Below are 27,063 nucleotides of genomic sequence, written 5' to 3' on the forward strand. Positions count from 1 at the left end.
TTCAGTTTCAGCATCAGTCCTTCCAATGAATATTCAGGACTGAGGCTGCGAGCCGGCGCACTTAAGCGCGGCCAGGAGGAGCTACCCCACGTCCGAGGTCAGTGGCAGCCGGGAGGAGACACCCCGCGTCCGAGGTCAGGGGCAGCCAGGAGGAGACACCCCGTACCCGAGGCCAGGGCCGGCGGCCGGGAGGAGCAACCGGAAGAGCGGTAGCTGCGCAGGCACAGGAGGGCCTAGAGGAGCTATCCCCGTTGAAGTCCAGGAACTGCGGCAGGAAGGAGATACCCTTCATTCAAGGTAAGGAGCAGCAGCTGTGCCTTGCTGGAGCAGCCGTGAAGAGATACCCCACGCCCAGGGTAAGAGAAACCCAAGTAAGATGGTAGGTATTGCAAGAGGTTATCAGAGGGCAGACACACTAAAACCACACTCACAGAAAACTAGTCAATCTAATCACACTAGGACCACAGCCTTGTCTAACTCAATGAAACCAAGCCATGCCTGCGGAGCAACCCAAGACGGGCGGGTCATGGTAGAGAGGTCTGACAGAATGTGGTCCACTGGAGAAGGGAATGGCAAGCCACTTCAGTATTCTTCCCTTGAGAACCCCATGAACAGCATGAAAAGGCAAAATGATAGGATACCAAAAGAGGAACCCCCCAGGTCATTAGGTGCCCAATATGCCACTGGAGATCAGTGGAGAAATAACTCCAGAAAGAATGAAGGGATAGAGCCAAAGCAAAAACAATACCCAGTTGTGGATGTGACTGGTGATAGAAGCAAGATCCGATGCTGTAAAGAGCAATATTGCATAGAAACCTGGAATGTCAGGTCCATGAATCAAGGCAAATTGGAAGTGGTCAAACAAGAGATGGCAAGGGTGAACGTCGACATTCTAGGAATCAGTGAACTAAAATGGACTAGAATGGGTGAATTTAACTCAGATGACCATTATATCTACTACTGCGGGCAGGAATCCCTCAGAAGAAATGGAGTAGCCATCATGGTCAACAAAAGAGTCCGAAACGCAGTACTTGGATGCAATCTCAAAAACGACAGAATGATCTCTGTTCGTCTCCAAGGCAAACCATTCAATATCACAGTTATCCAAGTCTATGCCCCAACCAGTAATGCTGAAGAAGCTGAAGTTGAACGGTTTTATGAAGACCTACAAGATCTTTTAGAACTAACACCCCAAAAAGATGTCCTTTTCATTATAGGGGACTGGAATGCAAAAGTAGGAAGTCAAGAAACACCTGGAGTAACAGGCAAATTTGGCCTTGGAATGTGGAATGAAGCAGGGCAAAGACTAATAGAGTTTTGCCAAGAAAATGCATTGGTCATAGCAAACACCTGCTTCCAACAACACCAGAGAAGACTCTACACATGGACATCACCAGATAGTCAACACCGAAATCAGATTCATCATATTCTTTGCAGCCAAAGATGGAGAAGCTCTATACAGTCAACAAAAACAAGACCAGGAGCTGATTGTGGCTCAGATCATGAACTCCTTATTGCCAAATTCAGAATTAAATTGAAGAAAATAGGGAAAACTGCTAGACCATTCAGGTATGACCTAAATCAAATCCCTTATGACTATACAGTGGAAGTGAGAAATAGATGTAAGGGCCTAGATCTGATAGATAGAGTGCCTGATGAACTATGGAATGAGGTTCGTGACATTGTACAGGAGACAGGGATCAAGACCATCCCCATGGAAAAGAAATGCAAAAAAGCAAAATGGCTGTCTGGGGAGGCCTTACAAACAGCTGTGAAAAGAAGAGAGGCAAAAAGCAAAGGAGAAAAGGAAAGATATAAGCATCTGAATGCAGAGTTGCAAAGAATAGCAAGAAGAGATAAGAAAGCCTTCTTCAGTGATCAATGCAAAGAAATAGAGGAAAACAACAGAATGGGAAAGACTAGAGATCTCTTCAAGAAAATTAGAGATACCAAGGGAACATTTCATGTAAAGATGGGCTTGATAAAGGACAGAAATGGTATGGACCTAACAGAAGCAGAAGATATTAAGAAGAGGTGGCAAGAATACACAGAAGAACTGTACAAAAAAGATCTTCACGACCCAGATAATCATGATGATGTGATCACTAATCTACAGCCAGACATCTCACAATGTGAAGTCAAGTGGGCCTTAGAAAGCATCACTACGAACAAAGCTAGTGGAGGTGATGGAATTCCAGTTGAGCTGTTTCAAATCCTGAAAGATGATGTTGTGAAAGTGCTGCACTCAATATGCCAGCAAATTTGGAAAACTCAGCAGTGGCCACAGGACTGGAAAAGGTCCGTTTTCATTCCAATCCCAGAGAAAGGCAATGCCAAAGAATGCTCAAACTACCGCACAATTGCATTCATCTCACATGCTAGTAAAGTAATGCTCAAAATTCTCCAAGCCAGGCTTCAGCAATACGTGAACCGTGAACTCCCTGATGTTCAAGCTGGTTTTAGAAAAGGCAGAGGAACCAGAGATCAAATTGCCAACATCTGCTGGATCATGGAAAAAGCAGGGGAGTTCCAGAAAAACATCTATTTCTGCTTTATTGACTATGGCAAAGCCTCTGACTGTGTGGATCACAATAAACTGTGGAAAATTCTGAAAGAGATGGAAATACCAGACCACCTAACCTGCCTCTTGAGAAATCTGTATGCAGGTCAGGAAGCAGCAGTTAGAACTGGACATGGAACAACAGACTGGTTCCAAATAGGAAAAGGAGTACGTCAAGGCTGTATATTGTCACCCTGCTTATTTAACTAATATGCAGAGTACATCATGAGAAACGCTGGACTGGAAGAAACACAACCTGGAATCAAGATTGCCGGGAGAAATATCAATCACCTCAGATATGCAGATGACACCACCCTTATGGCAGAAAGTGAAGAGGAGCTAAAAAGCCTCCTGATGAAAGTGAAAGAGGAGAGCGAAAAAGTTGGCTTAAAGCTCAACATTCAGAAAACGAAGATCATGGCATCCGGTCCCATCACTTCATGGGAAATAGATGGGGAAACAGTGGAAACAGTGTCAGACTTTATTTTTGGGGGCTCCAAAATCACTGCAGATGGTGACTGCAGCCATGAAATTAAAAGACGCTTACTCCTTGGAAGAAAAGTTATGACCAACCTAGATAGTATATTCAAAAGCAGAGACATTACTTTGCCGACTAAGGTCCGTCTAGTCAAGGCTATGGTTTTTCCTGTGGTCATGTATGGATGTGAGAGTTGGACTGTGAAGAAGGCTGAGCGCTGCAGAATTGATGCTTTTGAACTGTGGTGTTGGAGAAGACTCTTGAGAATCCCTTGGACTGCAAGGAGATCCAACCAGTCCATTCTGAAGGAGATCAACCCTGGGATTTCTTTGGAAGGAATGATGCTAAAGCTAAAAGTCCAGTACTTTGGCCACCTCATGCGAAGAGTTGACTCATTGGAAAAGACTCTGATGCTGGGAGGGATTGCGGGCAGGAGGAGAAGGGGACGACCGAGGATGAGATGGCTGGATGGCATCATGGACTCTATGGACGTGAGAGTGAGTATACTCCGGGAGATGGTGATGGACAGGGAGGCCTGGCGTGCTGCGATTGATGGGGTCACAAAGAGTTGGACACGACTGATCGACTGAACTGAACTGAACTGAACTTTAGGATGGACTGGTTGGATCTCCTTGCAGTCCAAGGGACTCTCAAGAGTCTTCTCCAGCACCACAGTGAAAAAGCATCAATTCTTCGACACTCAGCTTTCTAAATAGCCCACTCTCACATCCATACATGACTACTGGAAAAACCATAGCTTTGACTAGATTGACCTTTGTTAGTAAAATAATGTCTCTGCTTTTTAATATGCTGTCTAGGTTGGTGATAACTTTTCTTCCAAGAAGCAAGCATCTTTTAATTTCATGGCTGCAATCACCATCTCCAGTGATTTTGGAGCCCCCAAAAATAAAGTCTGACACTGTTTCCACTATTTCCCCATCTATTTGCCATGAAGTGATGGGACCAGGTGCCATGATCTTAATTTTCTGAATGTTGAGTTTTAAGCCAACTTTTTCACTCTCCCCTTTCACTTTCATCAAGAGGCTCTTTAGTTCTTCTTCACTTTCTGCCATAAGAGTGGTGTCATCTGCATATCTGAGGTTATTGATATTTCTCCCAGCAATCTTGATTTCAGCTTGTGCTTCATCCAGCCCAGTGTTTCTCATGATGTACTCTGCCTAGAAGTTAAATAAGCAGGGTGATAATTTCCAGTCTTGACATACTCCTTTTCCTATTTGGAACCAGTTTGTTGTTCCATGTCCAGTTCTAACTGTTGCTTCCTGACTTGCATATAGGTTTCTCAAGAGGCAGGTCAGGTGGTGTGGCATTCTCATCTCTTTCAGAATTTTCTACAGTTTACTGTGATCCACACAGTCAAAGGCTTTGGCATATAAAAAAAGCAGAAATAGATGTTCTTCTGGAACTCGCTTGCTTTTTTGATGATCCAGCAGATGTTGGCAATCTGATCTCGTTCCTCTGCCTTTTCTAAATCCAGCTTGAACATCTGGAAGTTCACAGTTCACATACTGTTGAGGCCTGGCTTGGAGAATTTTGAGCATTACTGTACTAGCGTGTAAGATGAGCGCAGTTGTGTGATAGTTTGAACATTCCTTGGTGTTGCCTTTCTTTGTGATTGGAATGAAAACGACCTTTTCCAGTCCTGTGACCACTGCTGAGTTTTCCAAATTTGCTGACATATTGACTGCAGCACTTTTACAGCATCATCCTTTAGGATTTGAAATAGCTCAACTGGAATTCCATCACCTCCATTAGCTTTGTTCATAGTGATGCTTCCTAAGGCCCACTTGACTTTGCATCCCAGGATGTCTGACTCTGGGTGAGTAATCATACCATTGTGATTATCTGTGTTCGTTTCCAGGGCAAAGCATTCAATATAACAGTAATCCAAGTCTATGCCCCAACCAGTAATACTGAAGAAGCTGAAGTTGAATGGTTCTATGAAGACCTACAAGACCTTCTAGAACTAACACCCAGAAAAGATGTCCTTTTCATCATAGGGGACTGGAAGGCAAAAGAAGGAAGTCAAGAAACACCTAAAGTAACAGGCAAATTTGGCCTTGGAGTACAGAATGAAGCAGGGTAAAGGCTGATAGAGTTTTGCCAAGAGAACGCACTGGTCATAGCAAACACCCTCTTCCAACAACACAAGAGAAGACTCTACACATGGACATCACCAGATGGTCAATACCGAAATCAGACTGATTATATTCTTTGCAGCCAAAGATGGAGAAGCTCTATACAGTCAGCAAAAACAAGACCGGGAGGTGACTGTGGCTCAGATCATGAACTCCTTATTGCCAAATTCAGACTTAAATTGAAGACAGTAAGGAAAACCACTATATCATTCAGGTATAATCTAAATCAAATCCCTTATGATTATACAGTGGAAGTGACAAATAGATTCAAGGAATTAGATCTCATAGAGTGCCTGAAGAACTATGGATGGAGGTTCATGACATTGTATAAGAGACAGGGATCAAGACCATCTCCAAGAAAAAGAAATTTAAAAAAAGCAAAATGACTCTCTGAGGAGTCCTTACAAATAGCTGTGAAAGGAAGAGAAATGAAAAGCAAGGAGAAAAGGAAAGATATACTCATTTGAATGCAGAGTTCCAAAGAATAGCAAGGAGAGATAAGAAAGCCTTCCTCAGTGATCAATGCAAAGAAATAGAGGAAAAGAACAGAATGGGAAAGACTAGAGATCTCTTCAAGAAAATTAGAAATACCAAGGGAAGGTATCTTTGTATTTCATCCAAAGATGGGCACAATAAATGACAGAAATGGTATGGACCTAATAGAAACAGAAGATATTAGGAAGAGGTGTCAAGAATACACAGAAGAACTATACAAAAAAGATCTTCACAACCCAGATAATCACGATGGTATGATCACTCACCTGGAAGTAAGGTAGATAAAGTCAAATATATGATATCTTATATTCAGAATATAAAAAAATTACAAATGAACTTATTTATTAAAAAAAAAATAGACTCACAGACGTAGAAAACAAAATGTTGGTTACCAAAGAAGATGGCTGTGGGGGAGGGATAAATCAGGGGTTAGAGATACACACTGCTATATATGAAATAAACAACAAGGACCCACTGTATAGCACAGGGAACTATGTTCAATATCTTGTGATAACCTATAGTGGAGAAGGATCTAAAAAGAATATATGTACATGTGTAATTTGTACATCTGAAACTAGCACGTCATAAATCAACTATACTTCAATTTTTTAAAAAGTATTGATACTGAGTATAAATTGTGATGATACAGCAGCAACCATCACATACAACACTTTACTTTTCCAAAGTCCTGAGGAATTACAGCATTCCTCTCCTTCTTTAACCCCACGAAGAATCAGTCCCCTCTCTGTGTCCCAATAGAACTTACATCCAGCTTGGATGAAGCAAAGAGGGCACTCAGGTTAAATGAGGTCCTGCGCTTGAATCCTGATCGCTCACTGACTGACTGTGAGACCCCAAACAAAATATTTCATTCTCTGAACCTTGGTTTACTTATTGGTAAAGATAATGATAAAACTGATCTGAAAGAGTTATTTTGGACTTCTCTGGTGATCAGTGGTTAAGAATCCATCTACCAGTGCAGGGAACACAGGTTGGATCCCTGGTTGGGGAAGATCCCACATGCCAAGGAGCAACTAAGCCCATGAGTCACAACTCTAGAGCCTGGGAACCACAACTACTGAAGGCTGCGCGCCTGAAGCCCGTGCTCCGCGACAAGAGAAACCTCCGCGACAAGAGAAACCTCCGCGACAAGAGAAACCTCTGCAGCAAGAAGCCGGCACACTGCAACTAGAGAGTAACCCCCACTTGCCGCAACTAAAGCCCACGTGCAGTGATGAAGACCCCGTGCAGCCAAAAACAAATAAATAAACACCTTTTGAAAAGAGTCTTTCTGAGGATTATGTGAGATCTCAAAGAAGTGAGGCTTTCAATGAAATACTTGATGGGAGAATTAACTACACTGTGTCATCATTCATGGGTCACATGCCTCAAGGGCAGTGTAACCTTCCTGCCAGAGAAGGAGTGGATCTCACTCATCTCTGCATACCTGGCACCCCGCCAGGGCCCCACCCATTACAGCCCCAAATAAATGTAACTGAATAAGTGAATGAGTGAGCCAGGAAGCTCACATTGCTCCTAGAGCCACTGGGCTGACCTGCGTCATCAAGAGCTCGGCTGGGCTGGAGAGCTGAACTTCGAGGTATTGGAGCAGTCCATTAAGACAATGACAGTGACCTTCAGAGTGAAGGCTCCGACCATTTATTGCCGTTGTAGAAGCAAGAGACTGAGCTGGGGTGCAAGCTGGTGCCTCCAGTTCCATTTTCTTTTCTTTTTAAAATTTTTATCTGTTTCTTTGTTTTTGGCTTCACTGGGTCTTCGCTGCTATGTTCAGGCTTTTCCTAGTTGCAGCGAGCTGGGGGCTACTCTTTATTGGGGTGCATGGGCTTCTCATTGCAGTGGCTTCCCTTGTTGCAGAGCGCTGGCTCAGTAATTGTGGCACATGAGCTTAGTTGCCCTGCGGAATTGGACCAAGAGTGGAACCTGTTCCCTTGCACTGGCAGGTGGATTCTTAACCACTGGACCATCAGGAAGTCCTGCTATCCCATTTTCCCTTGCATAGCACCAAGCGAGGGTCAGGAGTGGCAGCTCTTCCTCTCTACTGGGGGAGCCCTAAGAAAAAGGTGCCTGCAGCTTTATGGACCCAGGACTGGGATGGTGGCAGGCAGACAGAGGCGGGGAGGTGTGGAAGAGTTCTGAATACTAAGTCAGCACAGAGTAAAGCTGTGTTCAAGATTCCTCCATTAAGAGAGCTTAGCTGTCTCCTGAAGAAGACATCTGCTGAAGCTCCTCAATAAAGATGCCTCTAGATAGGGGTGGGAATGCAGACAAGTGTAAGTGCAAGGCTGGCCGGGGCATGCAAGTCCTTGACTGCAGCTCCCTTGGAGGCAGCAATGCAATGCATGAGGCCTGGAAGGTAGAGCCTAGAGTCAGGCCTAAAAACCACATGTGGGTGCTTGGCCAAGAGCTAGACTCTTCTTCCAGTTTGTTACATCAGACAGAGAAAGCTGCAGGAGACGCAGGGCATCAGCCGCCTTGTCTAAGTTGACTTTGTCTGGTAGGTGCAGAGCTGGGATCAGAACAGAATTCTTTCGGTTCCTACCTTGATTATTTTGCACTGGACCAGAAGTGGGTAAGTGAGCACTTGTCGCCCCTGACGTCGAGGAATTTGCTTCAGCTTTGGGAGGTCATCCAACCCAAACCAGAATGAGCCGTTGACTTTCAAAGTCTGTTGGTGTAGGCAGAATTTTGGCCCCATTACCTTTGTCCCCAGGGTTATGCCTGTGTACTACATTATAAAGCAAAAGGGACTTTGCAGATGTAATTAATATTATTAATCAGTCAACCTTAAAATAAGGAGATTATCCTGAATTATCTAGATGGGCCCAATGTAATTCTATGAGTTTTAGCATGAGAGGAAAGCAGAAACTCAGAAAAATGCAGCAGAAGTTAGACTGGTTGGAAGCTTGACAAGGCTTTGATGCACTGGTGCTGGCTTTGAATTCAGAGAGGGTGGTGAGCTGGTGAAGCAGGGTGGGGGTGGGGGGAGCCTCCAGAAAGTGGGAATAGCCCCTGGCTGACAGCTGAACAAGACACACGATTGTCTGTCCTAAAACTCAAGAGAAGGAACTAAGTTCTGTCAACAACCTGAATTGAGTCTGGAAGCAAATTCTCCCCCAGGGCTTCCAGATAAGAGCCCAGGCTGGTTGACCCTTTGATTTCAGGCTCTTGAGACCCTAAGCAGAGCATCTGGTAAAGCCTACCTGGAGAGGTGACTTAAAGAAATTGTGATAATAAGTGAGTATTGTTTGTCATAATTTGTAGCAATAGAAAACTAATGTGACAGCTTAATATATAACTAATAAGGACCTACTGTATAACACAGGGAACTCTATTAAAGTACTATGTAATGACCTCTATGGGAAAAGAATCTAACTAAAAAAGAGTAGATACATGTATATGTATAACTGATTCACTTTTGCTGTACAGCAGAAACTAACGTGGGCTTCCCTGGTAGCTCAGCTGGTAAAGAATCTGCTTGCAAGGCAGGAGACCCCAGTTTGATTCCTGGGTCAGAAGATTCCTTGGAGAAGGGATAGGCTACCCACTGCAGTATTGTATTCATGGGCCTCCCTGGTGGCTCAGATGGCAAAGAATCTGCCTGCAATGCGGGAGACCTGAGTTTGATCCCTGGGTTGGGAAGATCCCCTGGAGGAGGGCATGGCAACCCACTCCACTATTCTCGTCTGGAGAATCCCCATGGACAGAAGAGCCTGGTGGGCTACAGTCCATGGGATCTCAAAGAGTCAGACAGGACTTGAAGACTAAGCACGGCACAGAAACTAACATAATATTGTAACTATATATCAACTATACTCCGGTAAAAATTTTAAAAAGCACAGACTGAGGACCCATCTTGCCCCCTCCTCCTCTTCCTCCCTTCACTCCATCTGGTAACCACTCCCTTGGGCAGCAGGTCTGGAGATGGGCACAGGCTGTTGCCAGGCCCAGCCCACATGTTCCTGAGTGTCGTGCAGCTCAAAGTTCACTTTAAGCTTGCGGGCTAGGAAGGCTCTGGGACTATTTCTCCAACTCAGGACGCTTCATGATGGTGTCTTTAGCCCTTCTGTCTGGGTGATATCCCAGTGGAAAGCTTTCAGGTCAAGGAACTAGGGTTGCCAGGTAAAATACAAGATACCCTGTTAAACTGAAATTTCAAATTTAAAAAAAAAACACAAAACTTTTTCAGTTCAGCTCAGTTCAGTCGCTCAGTCATGTCCGACTCATTGGCCGACTCTTCGCGACCCCAGGAGTTGCAGCACGCCAGGCCTCCCTGTCCATCACCAGCTCCTGGAGTTCACTCAAACTCATGTCCATCGAGTCGGTGATGCCATCCAGCCATCTCATCCTCTGTCGTCCCCGTCTCCTCCTGCCGCCAATCCCTCCCAGCTTAGTATGCTATAAATATTGCATGGGACATACACTTAGAAAGAACAGATAGATGATTTAAAGTTTGCCAATTCCACAAGCAGCAGACATTAAAAATCACAGTTTTTTAGAGCAAGTAACACTGACCAGGAAAGCACTGAGTCATGACGTAAACTTGATCCTACGTCCCTTTTCTGAGATCAGTGTCCTTTTGTTCCTGCTACAGTCAAATCTGACAGCAGGAAAGGATCTTGTATCGGATGTTCACACTTTAGTGGGAATTCTTGTCAGCAAGGGGTGTCTGCCTCTTTAATGTTCTCATGTGGAGTGAAAGACCCTGCCTCCTGTTAAAAGTGAGGTTAAGGCATCACTGAGCATGGGGAAATAGATCTTCAGTCTGAGGTCCTTTCCAAGGCAGGAGTGCTTTACTGAGCAACTACCATGTGCCAGATACTTCACATGTATAGGCTCAATCAAGCCTCATGATAACCCTGAAGGTACATGTACTATTGTTGTTGTTGTCGCTACATTGTGTACTGTAATGTACTGTAGATGAGAATAAATGCTGAGAAATCACAAAGCAGGAAAAGGACAAGGACGGGATCTGAAGACTGATCTGACGCTAAAAGTTCATGTCTTTTTTCTGCCTCCTGTCTTGAGAAGGAAATGGCAACCCACTCCAGTATTGCCTGCTAGATCCCATGAACAGGTGAACCTGGTGGGCTACAGCTGCAAGGGTTGGACATGACTTAATGAGTAAACCACCACCAAATATTATTTATCTTTTTCCCCCTGAACTCAGACCCAGTAGCCATATACTGATTCTATGTACCAGCAAAGATGACCATGCCTATCTGAGGCCATCTGTAGGCTAAAATGCTAACCTGTAGGGTTAAAGACAACATGCAGAATTACATAAAAGGAATCGATCTCCCCTAATAACACATCCTTACAAACCATCTATTGGACACTTATTAAAAGAAAGGTAGAAAACACTTATAAAGGACATACTATGTGCTCAGGATGATTCTAGATGCTTCACACATTGTATACCTACAACAACCTTATGAAGAGTTACTATTACTATTATTTCCACTCCATTTTGGATAAGGGCATGCAGGCACTGAAAGGTCAAATCACTTCCTCTGGTCACCGGGGCAAGTAAACCGGTAGTAACGGATTTCTGATGCAGGTAATTGGGACCAACGTCCCCACCAAGATCCTCCTCTACTGCTTCCTGTGGGCGGGGTCTCTGAGGCACGCCCCTTCTCTCATTAATCCTCCCCGCAAACCTGTTAAGCAGATTCCCTGGTAGCTGAGACAGTAAAGCGTCTGCCTACAATACAGGACACCCGGGTTCGATCCCCGGGTCGGGAAGATCCCCTGGAGAAGGAAATGGCAACTCACTCTTTAATTCTTTGTCTTAATTCTGGGGTTTGGAGTGGAAAAATTGGCAACTCGGCCTGAAAGAGAGTATGTCAGGCAGCTGCACAACTAGGAGATAAAAACCACAAAACCGGGAGCAACTTGCTTAATCTGAACTTGGACGGATGGGTGTGTCTGGGGGGAGGGGTGGCAAGAGGTAAGCCCAATGGTTGGAATCCAGGCCTCAGCCTCCCAGGGTGGGAACTGTGTTGCCTAATCATGACATCACTCAAGCCATTCCCACGCCTCTGGCCCACTTTTGAAATTACTTAGCAATGCGTGCTGAAGCCAAAATGGAAATAAATGACTGCATGACTCAGACTGTTCATCTCTGTTTTGATAACCAGCAGCGAATTGTTGGGACTTTAGTTTCTACTTGGTACAAAAATATCCCAGTGCGTTGCTAAGTTCTCCCTAATTTACCCCCTGCCTCAAGAAACTGTCAATTGTGGGAACTGCCCCGGTGGTCCAGTAGTTAAGACTCTGGACTTCCACGGCAGGGGGTGTGGGTTCCATCCCTGGTTGGGGAACTAAGATCCCACATGCTATGTGGTACGGCCAAAAAAAAAAGTCTTTTTTAAAAAAAAAGTGTCAGTTGTGTACAGGTGAAAAAGCAGACTCACATGCACTGGGGGAAAATAGCTAGAATTTCTTTCAGAAGAAAGCCTTGGGGAAGAAGCTGAGAATGCAGCCTCTGGCATCCATGTTTGAATATTGGCTCTCTACCCTAGTACCCTCCTCTGTAGGCAACAATATAGGAACCCTTCCGAGGGCTGCCGGAGTGATCCAGCAAGATGAAAGTCCTGGCCCCACAGGTACACAGCAAAGGCAGGTGATTGTTATTTATGCTTGTATTTGCAAACACATATGCACAACAAGGCTTCTCTGGTGTCTCAGCGGTAAAGAATCTGCCTGCCAATGCAGGAGACAAGGGTTCAATCCCTGGGCCAGGAAGATCTCCTGGAGAAGGAGATGGCAACCCACTCCAGTATTCTTGCCTGGGGAATCCTATGGACAGAGGAGCCTGGTGAGATCTCAAAGAGTTGGACAAGACTGAGCACGTATGCACAACAACGTGAATGTACTTGGTGCCACTGAAATGTACAGTTAAATATGGTTAAAATAATGTTTTATATTATGTGAGTTTTACCACAATCAGAAAAAATTAACAAAAAATTGTCGTATGTAGAAGCAAAGGTGACACAATCAAACATGTACATAAAACAGAGCGGTAAGTCAGGCAGTAAGCTAATAGAAATATTTTATTTTTCTGAATTTTGCAATGTTAGTGATATTTGGTAGCTTCAAAAAATTAATAAAAAAATCAATTGTGATTTATTTTCTCATTCTAGATGAAGACTTTTGTACCTTAATTTATACTCTTATTAGCTGTGCATTCTTTTACAAGTAAACTTCAACCTTACAAAAAGCAAAACAAAACAAAAAACTCCATGTTGTTCACAGTAAAAAAAGAAAGAAAGGAAAGAAAAAATGAAGAGGAAGTCATTGATCCTGCTGGTTATAGTTTCAGGCAGGTGGTGGGGGGTTATAGCTACCTCTTCACAGTGAAGCCCTGCACACCTGGGAGTTTCCAGGAAGCATGTCGAACGCTCCAACCAAGTCATCTAACAGGAGTGTTATTGACCTGGCCTCCACTCAGAGGCTGTGGGATCCATAGTCCGGGACATCTTCTTTCTCTGAAACAAGTAATGGGTGAGATTCAAGAATTAAACTTGAACTCACACCCGATGGCCTTCGCCGTGTGTCCTCTGATGACACAGGTCTGCTTCACGCCACCCCCTCCCATCTGATTCTTTTTGCTGTTGCTGTTTCTCTGCCTGTTAATCCATCTGATGTGGCTCGCACTTAGCTCTGTGTTATCTGCAGACTGGTCCACGCACTGAAAACGGTTTCCTATGGTTTTCACTTTGTCTTTCCCCTAACTATAAATTACATCATTCCCATTTATCTTCTGCCTACAACTTGCTAGAGTTTCTGAATTCCAAAAAGGGAATTTGTAACAACTCTTTAAAATTCCAAGAAGCTCTTTGGACTCTTATCTCAAATATCTCCCTGAAAGCTGGACAGGCTCCCTTCCTGGGCCTGAAGGAGCCAGCCCTGCTGCTTCCTCTGTTTCTGATATTTACCCTCCTGCCTCTTTTATGCACTGTCTCATGTCTTCTGTGGTCTTTCTCTCTGCACAATTTTTATTTATTTAAAAAAATTATATATAGATATAGATATTTGGTCATTCAGATGACAAAAATATATTTCTTATCTATGTCTTGTCTTTGTCCACAGCCACTCAAACTCTTGGAATTTCCTAAGTGTTGAGAGCGATTGAGATATTATATATGAATGTGGTGACTTTTGGAATCACCTAAGGATGGGGGCTTGTTGCCAGGAGAACCACAACCCTATAGTTACAGGCTGGCGCTTTCCTTGATTTCCAGAAAGGGAAGAGGGGCTGAAGGTTGAATCCATCACCATTGGCCAATGGGTTTAGTCAATCATGGCTACCTAATGACGTCTCCATTAAAAACAAAACAAAACCCAAAGAGTTTTCCAACCCTTTTTTCTGGGAGAGCTTAAACATGTGGGAGTCAGAATGCGTCCACGTGCCACCATGCTGGCCCCATGCTTCACAAGGACAGGGGTTCTTTTGTTCAGGACTTCACTCTATGCATCTCTTCATCTGGCTGTTGACTAGTATTCTTCAATAAACTTTTATTTTTTATTTTATTTTTGGCTGTCCTGTGTGGCATGCAGGATTTTAGTTCCCCAACCAGAAATAGAACCCATGCTCCCTGCATTTGGAGCAGAAAGTCTTAACCACTGGACCACCAGGGAAGCCCCAGTATCCTTTTACAATAAATCAGTAATTTAGGGAGTAAGTGGGTTTTCCTGAGTTTCATGAGCCATTCTAGCAATTTAATTGAACACAAAGGGCAGGGGGTGGGGAACCTCTTATTTATAACAAGGGGGTCAGAAATACAGGATTGCAACAACATCTGTAGTGAGGGGCAGTTTTGTGGGACTGAGCCCTTTACCTGTGACATCTATATCCAGGTAGACGATGTCAGAATTAAGCTGAATTCTCAGACACACTGCTGGCATCCACAAATTGCTTGCTGGTGTGGGATGGAATTAGGTCTAGGGACCCTCTCACTCTTCTCTAAAAACCGTATCACCCACTTCACTTTTATAATCCTCCTAGGGCGAGCGGACACTCCGCAGTGGACAGCTAATGTGCATCTGCACACCGAGCATTTCTCCCTTCTGCTAAGGGCATTTCCTTCCCATTTGGTGGGTGGAGAGGGGGTGAAGCGGGCTGTCAGTCACTCCAGCCCACCTCCCGGAACCAGTGATGGGCCCAGGATGGGCTCATGAGAGGCCAGGCAAATCAGGGTCTTTTTCTGGGGTGTTGTATTTAGATAGATAGAGAGACAGACAGACTCCCTTGTCTCCTTGGATCTAGGGCTCTAAGATGGTTGCTCTTTACCCCATCTTAGAGGGAAGATGGAAGGAAGCCTGGCTACTCTAGGATAAAATGAGACCACCTCACAGAGAGAAGCAAAACTAAGTGATGAAGCTATGTGAGCTAATATATTTCTCATTTGTGTAAACTGGCTGAATTCAGATTTCTGTCACTTGCAGCCAAGAAAGTCCTGATTAAGACATAACCTCATTTCTAAGAATGTCTAGTAGACATTCCTAGTAGCCTTCCACTCATGTCATCATGGTGTCCTACGTTCACTTTGGGAAAAAACTTCTTATGCTGAAATACAGTTGACCCTTGAATAGCATGGGTTTGAACTGCATGGGTCCACTTACACACAGGTTTTCTTCAATAGTAAGTACAGTACTACCCTATTCACAGTTAGTTGAATCAGATGTGGAACACCAAATATGGAGGGCCAATGACTGGACTCAATCATCCATGGATATCTCTCTGTGCTAATCTGTTACATGCATGACTTATCACAGTCTACTGATGTCAAGATTTAACCAATATGAATGAAGTGTACAAGGCCTTTTTTAAAAAATTCTGATTTGGATGTCCAAAAAGGCATTTGGGATAAACAACGAGGTCCTACTGTCAAGCACAGGGAACTATATTCAGCAACCTGTGATAAACCATAATAGCAAATAATATGAAAAAGAATGTATCTGTATAACAAAGTTGCTTCTGCTGTACAGCAGTAATTAACACAACACTGTAATTCAACTATACTTCAATAAAAATACATTTAAAAAGGCATTTGAAAGGCTGTCAGCTGTTATATGTCCATAGTTTACTTTCAAGTACTTCTGCAGGAGCCACAGGTTTAGGAAGTTCCTCTGGAGGAGGAAATGGCAACCCACTCCAGTATTCTTATCTGGAAGATTCCATGGACAGAGCAGCCTGGTGGGCTACAGTCCCTGGGTCAAAAAGAATCGGACACGGCTGAGCAACTGAGCATGCATGCACTTCAGCAAAGGTGGGTTGTATGTGTGTAAATTTTGCTCTTCATCATTCTTAAATGAGGCTTCAATTGAGAGTGCTTACTTAGAATGAGAGACTAATCAGAAATGCACATTCCAGAGTGAAAAACTCTAGGCCCTTCGGTTAGCTTTCTCTCTCTCTGATCATTGCAGGGATGTGATCACTGGAGTGATGAGTTTTATTAACTGACTTGATTTAGGTGAAATGAGTGGGATGAGGCCCTGTGAGCTGGCTTCCAACATCACTGCCTGGCTGGGGTCCTCCTATAAGCCCACTGCTGTATACATTGGAATGGAGCCCAAGGTTCCAGACACAGTCCTGTGTCCAGGCTTCTGGAGGCATCTCTCAATGGGTCTTGACTGCGTCTGCCCAATCCTTCTGCTAGGATATCATGGGGCCTGACTTAGGCAAACCTTTCATGCAAGGTACAGAACAGCAGAGCTGCCACTTCAGGAAACTTAAAGAACAAGCTCCACACCCAGGCTCTGCCAGCTCGCTAGTACATATTTGTAGATGTGACAGTTCTTTGAGATTTGCTTTCATTGTAACCACCTGCCTGATATTGAGTGGTTTCACAGAACAAACTCACCTACCTCTATCTTTGTGTGGTACAAATCCTTACCAGGGCCTGATAGTTGTGAACTGCCAACTTGTCTCAGGTAGGTCATAACATAAACAACCTCAAACATGTTTGGTTTTTTTCTTTCTTTCTCTTTTTTGGCTGCGTAACTTATGGAATCTTAGTTACCTGATCAGGCTGAACCCAGGCCCTTGACAGTGAAAGCGCAGAGTCCTAATACTGGCGTGTGTGCTAAGCCGCTTCAGCCATGTCTGACTGTTTGTGACCCCATGGACTTTAGCCCTCCAGGCTTCTCTGTCCACGAGATTCTCCAGGCAAGAATACTGGAGTGGGTTGCCATTCCCATCTCCGGGGGATCTTCCCCACCCAGGGATCAAACTCACATCTCTTAAATCCTCTGCCCTGGTAGGCAGGTTCTTTACCACTAGCACTACCTGGAAAGCCCCCTAACCACTGGACTGCCAGCAAATGCCCCAAAATGTTTCTTCTAGAAAAATGTAGCTTCAATTCCAACAGAGTTGAAACTATAACCAGCATCAGTCCCCAAACCCTCAGCCTCAAGGGGTAGCAGAGACATCCACCTGCCCACCCAGCACAGAGAGCTGGAGGGCGGTCAGATCACAGTCCCAGCTCAGCCCAATGGCCATGCCTATAGCTACTGCTCCCACAGCACTTTGGGGTCGGGGGAGGTCCCACAACACACAGGGGGACACACTCCCTGCAAGGAGATGGATACACAGGGATGGGACTCCAGAGAGACAGCCTGGCAAAAGAGCCTCACCGAATTGGGAAGCGCCCCTTGAAAGATGAAAGTACCCCCCGAAGTTGGAAGGAAGAGCCTGCAGAGGGAACCATACACAGGAAACAAGGAAGGAGGGCCAGGGACAGGCTGCGGAACGCAGCTGGAGAATGGCAGAGGTTCCAACAATGTTCCCTGCAGCTGGAAAACCTTCCCCAGGCTTCCCTGATGGTCCAGTGATTACAAATCCGATTCCAACGCAGGGGACAGGGGTTCGATCCCTAGTCCCACATGTCTCAGGACAACTGAGTCCATGTGCTACAACTACTGAAGCTGGTATTCCCTAGAGCCTATGCTCTGCAACAGAAGAAGCCACTGCAACAAGTAGCTCCTGCTCTCGGCAACTAGAGAAAGACTGTGCACAGCAATGGAGACATAGTGCACCCTATATATATATATATAGAGAGAACACCTTCCCAACACGGGATCACTCACCAGCCTGTCAGGGATCTGCAGGAGGAGGAGCCCAAATGGTTGCTAGGAGACAAGCCCTTGGTGGGTAGCAAGATGCCAGCTGAACACTTCCTGTCCACAGACTCAGCCATTGCTCAGGCAGTCCCTGTAGGACGGGGGGCAGGGGTACAGAGGCGTGACTTCTCCCATTGTGTCCATGAGACCACAGACATGGTGTTAGGGGGCCCAGCTCAGAAAGGAGCTGGCCTCCTTGCTGCCAATCACTTACTAACCTAACCCTGAGGTGAGCGGCTTCCTGGTTTGTGCTTAGTGAAGTGAAGTCGCTCAGTTGTGTCCGACTCTTTGCAACCCCATGGATGGTAACCTACCAGGTTCCGCGGTCCATGGGATTTTCCAGACAAGAATACTGGAGTGGGCTGCCATAGGATGATCTAATTACAAGCAGTTCCCCCATCTAGGTCTGAGTTGAGGCAACTGCCGAAATCGACGCGACATGCAATGAGAATTGTCTCCACTTCTCTGAAATCCACCATGTACAGATGTACAATATCTAACACATGATTCTATGTAGTACCTTTGTAATCTTATCAACAACATCTAGTTAATTTAACGTGATATATTGTCTAAGAGGGAAGATGCTGCCTCCTTCATTTCGTGCTGTTCCTATCAAGGTGACTACAGAATCAGTATCTTATTTTCCCAGCTCTTGAGGTAAACGAACTGACTTTCATTTCCCCAGATTTTCCCCTCCTTCTTTCCTTTAATTTGCCCTTCCCAAATACCTTAAAAAAAAAAAAAAACAAATCTCTGTTCCAAAAAAATTTAGTCAAAGGGATTTATGATCCTAGCTTCCAGGATGGGCATTTGCCAGGTCCATTATAATTTTACCCCTAGAGATTTTAAATCCATCAATAAACAATCAAGACGCAGCAGAACCCTGGGATTGTACCAGGGTGAGAGGCCGGGGACAGCAGCTCCATCACAGGCCTTAGAATCCGGGGGAGGCTGTGTGGAGCACAGGGCGGGGCATGAAGCTGGAGGCCCAGAGGCAGGGACCACTGATAAACTGTGCAACCTTAGAGATGGCCTCGGGTCTCACTCTCCACTTTTGACACGAGGAAAATGGATGAGATCATCTCAAATATCTACACATCTAAAGTAGCTAAATATATAATTGGGAGGTAGATTGTAATGTAATTTCTGTTTTTGATTTGGAAGGAGAAGCTATAGCAATAGTGAGTTTAGGGGAAAAGATTCCAAAAGATCTCTTCTGAAAAATAAGGGCACTTCTCTTTGAGGAAAGACCCTTCATTTGAGCATCCGCTGAAAATGAAAGTGGTCAGGGAAGGATTGTGTGTATGCTCAGTAGTGTCTGACTCTTTGTGACACAATGAGCTGTAGCCTGCCGGGCTCCTCGGTCCATAAGGATTTCCCAGGCAAGAACACTAGAGTGGGTTGTCATCTCCTTCTCCAGGGGATCTTTCCAACCCAGGGATCAAACCCACATCTCCTGTGGCTCCTGCACTGGCAGATGGATTCTTTGCCACTGAGCTGCCCAGGAAGCCCAGGGAAGGACTGACTTTCAGCCAGAGGGTTCTCAAGGGGAAAACACACACCTGTCTTGCTCAGACTAAAGTGAGGAAGGTAGAGATACAGTCATATATAATGTGGTCTCTGCCTAAAGAAGCTGATTATAGAATCATCAACATCATCATTGTAGCTACCCTTTGGGAAATTCTTATGTTCCAGACAATGTTTATATCTGCTTTTTGTTGTTGTTTTCTTTTTGTTTTGGCTGTGCTGCATGGCATGTGGGATCTTAGTTCCCCAACCAGGGATCAAACCCACATGGTCTTAACCACTCATTGGACCACTAGGGACATCCCTGTTTATATCTGTTACCTCATTTAATTTACATGGTCAAGGAAAAAGGTGCTTACATCTGTGAGTCTTTGAACTCCTTAATTCTGTCTTCTCTGCTTTTTCTTTTATCTACATATACAATTTAGAAGTTTCTCTTTTGCTTTTCATCCTCTGCTCCTGAAAATGAGTTATAGCAGTAACATATTCATAATAAAGAAGAGTGGAGAAGACTGAATGGTGCAGAGAAATAAACTGCTAATTGCAATGCTTGGCACACCCTAGGCCCTTAAAGCCCTTTTCATTACTTTTTTCTTTGCAACCCATTTGACTGCACTAATCCTTCCTTCCACCAGATGGCAGACGTTTGGTTAAAAAACTACTGATAAACTCACACCTTCAGATTTCTAGAGCTCTCCCTACCTGTATGACATGGTGGCTCTTAATGTGTCAAAGTAATATAAATCTATTTGTTTGGGTCCTGAATAATGGCAAATGTAAATATGTGGGCAGCAATGAGCTGTTAGGCAGGAAAACTGTCTAAAGCAGTGTCTTGGCCAGTACCTGGCAAGTAACTGTGTTGGAGGAGTAGTCACTGCTTATTGAAAGTTAAATGTCTACCTCCCAGTGTCCTCATTATCACCTGGAGACAATGCTTATGTCATGTTTAGGAGCTAACCACATTTGCAGAAATATATCCTGTGAAATAATCATGTTGCGGGGGGTTGAGAGCCACAGATCACTTGGTTACCTTTCCATCAGGAGTTCTTGGGGTCACACTGTGCTACTGGTTATGGGTAACCTGAAACATTCACATTTGTAAGCTGAAGTTAAGATGTCTCTGGTATCCTTAGGACCATGACTGATGTCCTCACCTCATGGGGATTTTCCCAGCATTCTTTGTGGCAGCCCAGTAGTCCCACCTTGTGAGTTCTGGAGGGAGAGATAAGAGGTGGGTTCTTTAGCAGGAGGCCTGTTTGCCTGCGAAACAAGACCAAAATCCAGAGACTAATTCAGCCCTTTGATGGAGTTGGGCTAAATCAGGTCATATTTTGGTGGAGTTGGGCTAAATCAGGTAGTCTGTATTCAGTTCCATACACAGTTTAAAATGGACTTCTCAAGGAGGAGCAAAAGCCAGAATTGCTGGCTAGTGTCTACTCAAGTTCCCCAGGCCTGCCACAACTCTTTGCAGGAACATGGTGTAGTGCATTAAGGTGCTTTAGAAGCACTTCCCTGGTGGTGCAGTGGCTAAGACTCTGTGCTCCCAGTCCAGGGGCCTCAGGTTCAATCCCTGGTCAGGGAACTAGATCCCGCAGCCTGCAATGAAGATCAAAGATCCTTGTGCTGCAGCTAAGACCCATCGCAGCCAAATAAATACATATTTTTACAAATGATGCTCTGGAGCGTCTTCATGCTGTTCAACGTGTGATCACCCGTCAGCAACAACATCGTCTAGAAACGTGGTTGTTGTGATTCAGTCATAAGTGGTGTCCAACTCTTTGTGACCTCATGGACTGCAGCAAGCCAGGCTTCCCCGTCCTTTACCATCTCCCAGAGTTTGTTCAAAGTCATGTCCATTGAGTCAGTGATGCCATCCAACCATTTCACCTTCTGTCGTCCCCTTCTCCTCCTGCCTTCAATCTTTCACAGCATCAGGGTGTTTTTCAAAGAGTCAGCTCTTTCCATCAGGTAGCCAAAGTACTGGAGCTTCAGCTGCAGCATCAGTCCTTCCAATGAATATTCATGGTTGATTTCCAGTAGGACTGACTGGTTTAATCTCCTTGCAGTCCCAGGGACTCTCCAGAGTCTTCTCAAGCACCACAGTTCAAAAGCATTGATTCTTCGTGCTCAGCCTTCTTTATGGTCCAACTCTCACATCCATACATGACTACTGGAAAAATCATAGCTTTGACTATATGGACCTTTGTCAGCAAAGTGATGTCTCTGCTTTTTAATATGCTGTCCACATTTGTCTTCCCATGGCCTCCAGGAAACATAGTAGAAATGCACCTTCTCAGGTTCCACTGAATCACTTTGTAGGTGGGGCCCAGTAATCTGTGTTTTCACAGGCCCTCTAGGGGACTCTGATGCCCTAGAAAGTTTGAGAACTGCTGCACTAGATTCTTAGAATGGAGTTGAACTGTTAATAGAGGGAAGGGGATAAGACTCTAGAGTCTGCTGTGTCCACTCCTCACTGCAAGCCCTTCTCCCTGTGTTAAGGGTAAGCTGAGGCTGCCTCTTTCAGAGCAGTAAGATGTCAGGGAATATGAATGTGGGCTGATAGGATGCCATTAGCATCACAGGCAGAAATGGAGCCAAGAGTTACCATATTGCCCCAAACCCAGCAGTACCTGGTGGAGACGAAGAAGAGGCTCCTGCTCCCCAAGATCTAGTCCCACCCAGTCGAAAGACCCCTTCCCTTCTTCCCTTCCTGCCCTTTACTTAGAATGGGGCGGGGAGGTGGCTGTTGATGCTGTTTGATTTTCTGGGCAGCCTGATTTCAAGAGCTAAATCCGACTTTAAAATGTGACCTCCGTGGTCAACACACTTTAAAAGGCAGCTGTTGTCTATTTCTGTTTTGGTAAATAAAAAACAGAATGGATCTTCTCATCCTGCAGAAATGCAAGAAGGTAGAGACAGCTGTTCTGTGTTGGCCTTAAAAAGCCCTGGTCCTCGGAAAGGGCTGAGCAGCTGGCAGGGGTGGGGGAGGGGTTCACTGGATCAGCTCCTAAACCTCCTCCTGTCCTGCTTTCCATGGACATATGCCACTGTTTGGGGCTTCCCCGGTGGCTCAGCACTAAAGAATGTGCCTGTGATGCAGAAGATGCAGGAGGCCCTGGGTTCGATTCCTGAGTCGGGAAGATCCCCTGGAGGAGGGTACAACAACCCACTCCAGTATTCTTGCCTGGAGAATCCCATGGACAGAGGAGCCTGGTGGGCTACAGTCCACAGGGTCGCAAAGGGTCAGCCATGACTGAAGGGAGTGAGCACTCAGGCATGCAGGCATGCCACTGTTGTGGGTTAAAAGCGAAAGTGGATGGAGGCCACAGGGAAACATGGAGGAACAGGGTGGGGATGAGCAAGATAAAGCAAACAAGTGACCACGGCTGCCATGTCATTCACAAAAAAAGGAGGGCGAGGTCTGTGTGCCCCGGGCAGCACTTCTCATGGTCCGATGTGCATTTCAGTCACTGGAGAGCTGGTCAAGGAATGGGTTCTGATTCTGTGGGCCTCAGGGGAGCCCCAGAACTTGTACTTCTAATAAGCACCCTGGTGAGGCTGATGTTGGTGGACCCAGGGCTACACTAGACCAGGCAGGCTCCAAAGATGTCCACTGCGTGGGATGAGGTTGCCCTCTAGTGATAATCCCATGCAAAGCCAAGATATTTTCACTTGAACAGAAAGATTGTTAAAACAACAAGATTCTGTACTTCCCTGGCGGTCCAGTGGTTAAAAATCTGCCACCCAATGCAGACATAGGTTTGATCCCTGATCAGGGAACTAAGATCCCACATGCTATAGGTCAACTAAGCCCATGAGCTCCGGAGTGCGAGAATTCACAACTAGAGTTCACGCGCCACAAGGAAAGATCTCACATGATGCAATGAAAATCCTGCCTGCCACAACTAAGACCCAACACAGCCAGACAGATAAATAAATATTTAAAAAAATAAAATAAAACAATGTCCTACTGGCATGGCACAGAGAACAATATTCAATATCCTGTGATAAACCATAATGGAAAAGAACATGAAAAAATATATATGTATAACTGAATCACTTTGCTGTATAGCAGACATTAACACAACATTGTAATTCAACTGTACTTTTCAATAAAAAAATATAAAAAGATGAATACCAAAGTAGAAGTTTACTCAATTTACAGAAACAGAATTAATGTCAAGCTTGATACTATTTATTAATACACATTTCAGACTGTTTTACTGTATAAATGGAGAATCTTTCACTCTCAATCTCCTGCCAGTTTCCAGGTCTGGGGATGCCGGAGCCATCTCTATGCCACATTCATCTTTATCCAAATGGTCATTGAGACTTCCGATAATACTGCTGTCATCAAGTTGCTTCTTGAAAAACACTCTGCAGCTCTCCTTAGACACAGCATGAAGTTAGAGCCTCCACAACACAGCTCTAATCCTCTCCAGTTGCAATGGAGTTGGACTGTTACACACTCAATTACAATGCTGCCATCCTCTCTTAAGTGCGTACATGCTATACAAATTTATTCTATTAGCACCGGGGTTGTGGGGCCACGGCTGCATGATCCTACCATCAAGTGGTTTACATTTTTAAAAAATTCTACTCTTTCATGTACTGTTGGTTTATAGAAACACTCTAGGTACTGACACAGTCCATCATGTAACTCTGTATAGTGTTTGAAATGTGTTGTTATTAGTGTGCTGTTATGTACACACATCACTTTTAGTTGTTTTTAATTGAAGTATAGTTAACTTATAATGTGTTAGTTTCAAGTAAACAGCAAAGTGATTCAGATATATCTATATATGTGTATTTTTCTTTTCCATTATAGATTATTACAAGATACCTTCAAGCTCCGGGAGTTGGTGATGGACAGGAAGCCTGGCGTGCTGCAGTCCATGGGGTCACAGAGTCAGACACGACTGAGCGACTGAAATGAACTGACAAGATACCTTGAATATAGCTCCCTGTGTTCCTCACTGTGCGTTAGTTGCTCAGTCGTGTCTGACCTTTTGCAACCCCGTGGGCTGTAGCCCACCAGGCTCGTCTGTCCGTGGGATTCTCCAGGCAAGAATCTTGGAGTGGGTTGCCATGCCCTTCTCCAGGGGGTCTTCCTGACCCAGGGACTGAACCCAGGTCTCCCACACTGCAAGCAGATTCATACCATTTGAGCTACCCACAGTTGTTTACAATGCTATACAGTAGGTTCTTGTTGTTTACTATTTTATATATTGTAGTGTGTATACGTTAATTCCAAACCCATAACTTATATCTCTCCTCCTCCTGTATCCCCTTTGATAATTGTTAAGTTTGTTTTCTATGTCTGTGAGTCTATTTCTATAACCGTTAAGTTTGTTTTCTATGTCTGTGAGTCTATTTCTATAAATAAGTTCATTTGTATCATTTTTTTAAGATTCCACATGTGATATCATATGATATTTGTCTTTGTCTGATTTCAGATAGTATGATATTCTCTAGGAGCATCCATGTTGCTGCAAATGGCATTATTTCATTATTTTTAATGGCTGAGTAAGATTCCATTGTGGAATAGAATCCACCATTCCCAGGTGGGGCAGTGGTAAAGAATTTGCCTGCCAGTGCAGGAGTCACAAGAGACATGGGTTCTATCCCTTGGTCAAGAAGATCCCCTGGAGTAGGAGCTGGCAACCCACTCCAGGGTTATTGCCTGGAGAATTCCATGGACAGGAGCCTGGCAGGCTTCCGCGGCCCATGGGGTTGCAAAGAGTCAGACACATCTGAACGACCAAGCACGCACACACATAATTGATACACAATGCTATGTTAGTTTCAAGCGTACATGTATACACTTTTTCAGATTTTTTTCCATTTTAGATTATTAAAAAAATATTGAATATAATTCCCTGTGCTATAAAGTAGGTCCTTGCTATTGATCTGTTTTATATATAATAGTGCATATCTGTTAATCCCCAGAGGCACATCTTTGTTTAAGAAAAAGAAGCCCTTCCTCTGAATGGATGCAGCCTCATGACAGGAAGAGGATTAGTGGCGGTAGCCTGGGCTAAATTTCAGCCCCCTTCTCCCACCTTCAAAGTGCACAGTCTGCGGACTTCCCTGGTGGTCCAGTGGCTACAGCTTTATGTTCCCAACACTGGGTACCTGGATTTGATCCCTGGTGAGGGAACTAGATCCCACATGTCACAACTAAGAGTTTGCATGGTGCAGCTAAAGATCCCACATGCTGCAAATGAGACCTGGTATAGCCAAATAAATAAATAAATATATTTTAAAAGTGCACAGTCTGCATCTGCATCTGTGGGGTTCTGCATTTATTTAATAAATATGTTTAACCTCTGCTAAAATAGGTAAAATATAATCTTAATGCAAATATATAAAAACGCATTTCAAAGATTTTATCCAACTCACTAATGAACGAGGAATCCAGAAAGATGTTATAAATGGCTCCAGGAACCTTTGCAGAGTGGAGCACTTACAGGCAATTTAATAAAGGATTTTTAGGATAAAAATGGTAGGTTAGATTAAAACCTGTACAATATCTTACAGGGCGATAGACAGGAACTTTTGTGGTTATTTTTTCCACCAGACAGATTATCTGTATCACTATCACTTAAAGAGCTGTAAAACAATCCAATCGATAGAAAGAAAATCAAAGGGCAAATTTAGCACTGCACTGAAAGAACAGCCAGAAATCTCTTTTGTCTGTTTCCAAGTTTCGCATAATTATTCTGACAGTTTCCCTCATGTGCAATCAGAAATAATCACCAAAGATTATTTCTGATACAAGAAGACTGGTCTCATTGGATTTGGTTGGCTTAATTATTAACATGAGTGTGGCAAGAAAATTAATTACCCATTAGGCCAACTTGAGTTTACTCTGCAAACCTAGAACCGTACACAATTTGGCAACAACCAAGTCTAAGACACTCTATTTACCACACCTAACTAAATAAGAATCATTCTCAAATAGAGCATTCTGTACAGGATCCTAATTGCACTAGTGATTTTCCCATTACTTTCTGGTAATGGGATGATGAATTATTATTAAACCTATACAAATAATGATAGTATGAAAACTGAGGTGATTCAGTAAAAGTGTTTGCTTTCTGAATTCTGAGGGGTCAGTGAAATCAGATACCACTAAAATGGACAAATGTTTGAAAAAGCTTGTCCATTAAAAATGTACAAATGTTTCAGTTTATGAAAGCATGAGATACTAAATTGAGAGCTACAGCTTAAAAAGACAGAGAAAGATTAACACATATGTGGACTCTAGAAAAATAGTACAGATGATCTTATTTGCAAAGCAGAAACAGAGATACAAACGTAGAGAACAAACTTACGGACACCAAGGAGGAAAGGGAGGAACAGGGAGGTTGGGATCAGCACATATATACCATTGATACTATGTATAAAATACATAACTCATGAGAACCTACTGTATAGCACAGGGAACTCTATTCAATGCTTTGTGATGACCTAAATGGGAAGGAAATCCAAAAGAGAGGGAATATATGTATACATAGAGCTGATTCACTTTGCTGTACAACATAAACTAACACAACATTGTATAGCAACTACACATCAATAGAAATTAATTTTTAAAAAAGACAGAAAAGGCTTCCTACTACTTGCATGGGAATTCAAGTCTTAAAACTAATGGCAGCAATATTTTAAACAAAATACAGCAGTGAAATTTCTCTCAGTTC

This window comes from Oryx dammah, unplaced genomic scaffold (assembly GCF_014754425.2).
Source record: "Oryx dammah isolate SB20612 unplaced genomic scaffold, SCBI_Odam_1.1 HiC_scaffold_10, whole genome shotgun sequence".
Classification (NCBI taxonomy): domain Eukaryota; kingdom Metazoa; phylum Chordata; class Mammalia; order Artiodactyla; family Bovidae; genus Oryx; species Oryx dammah.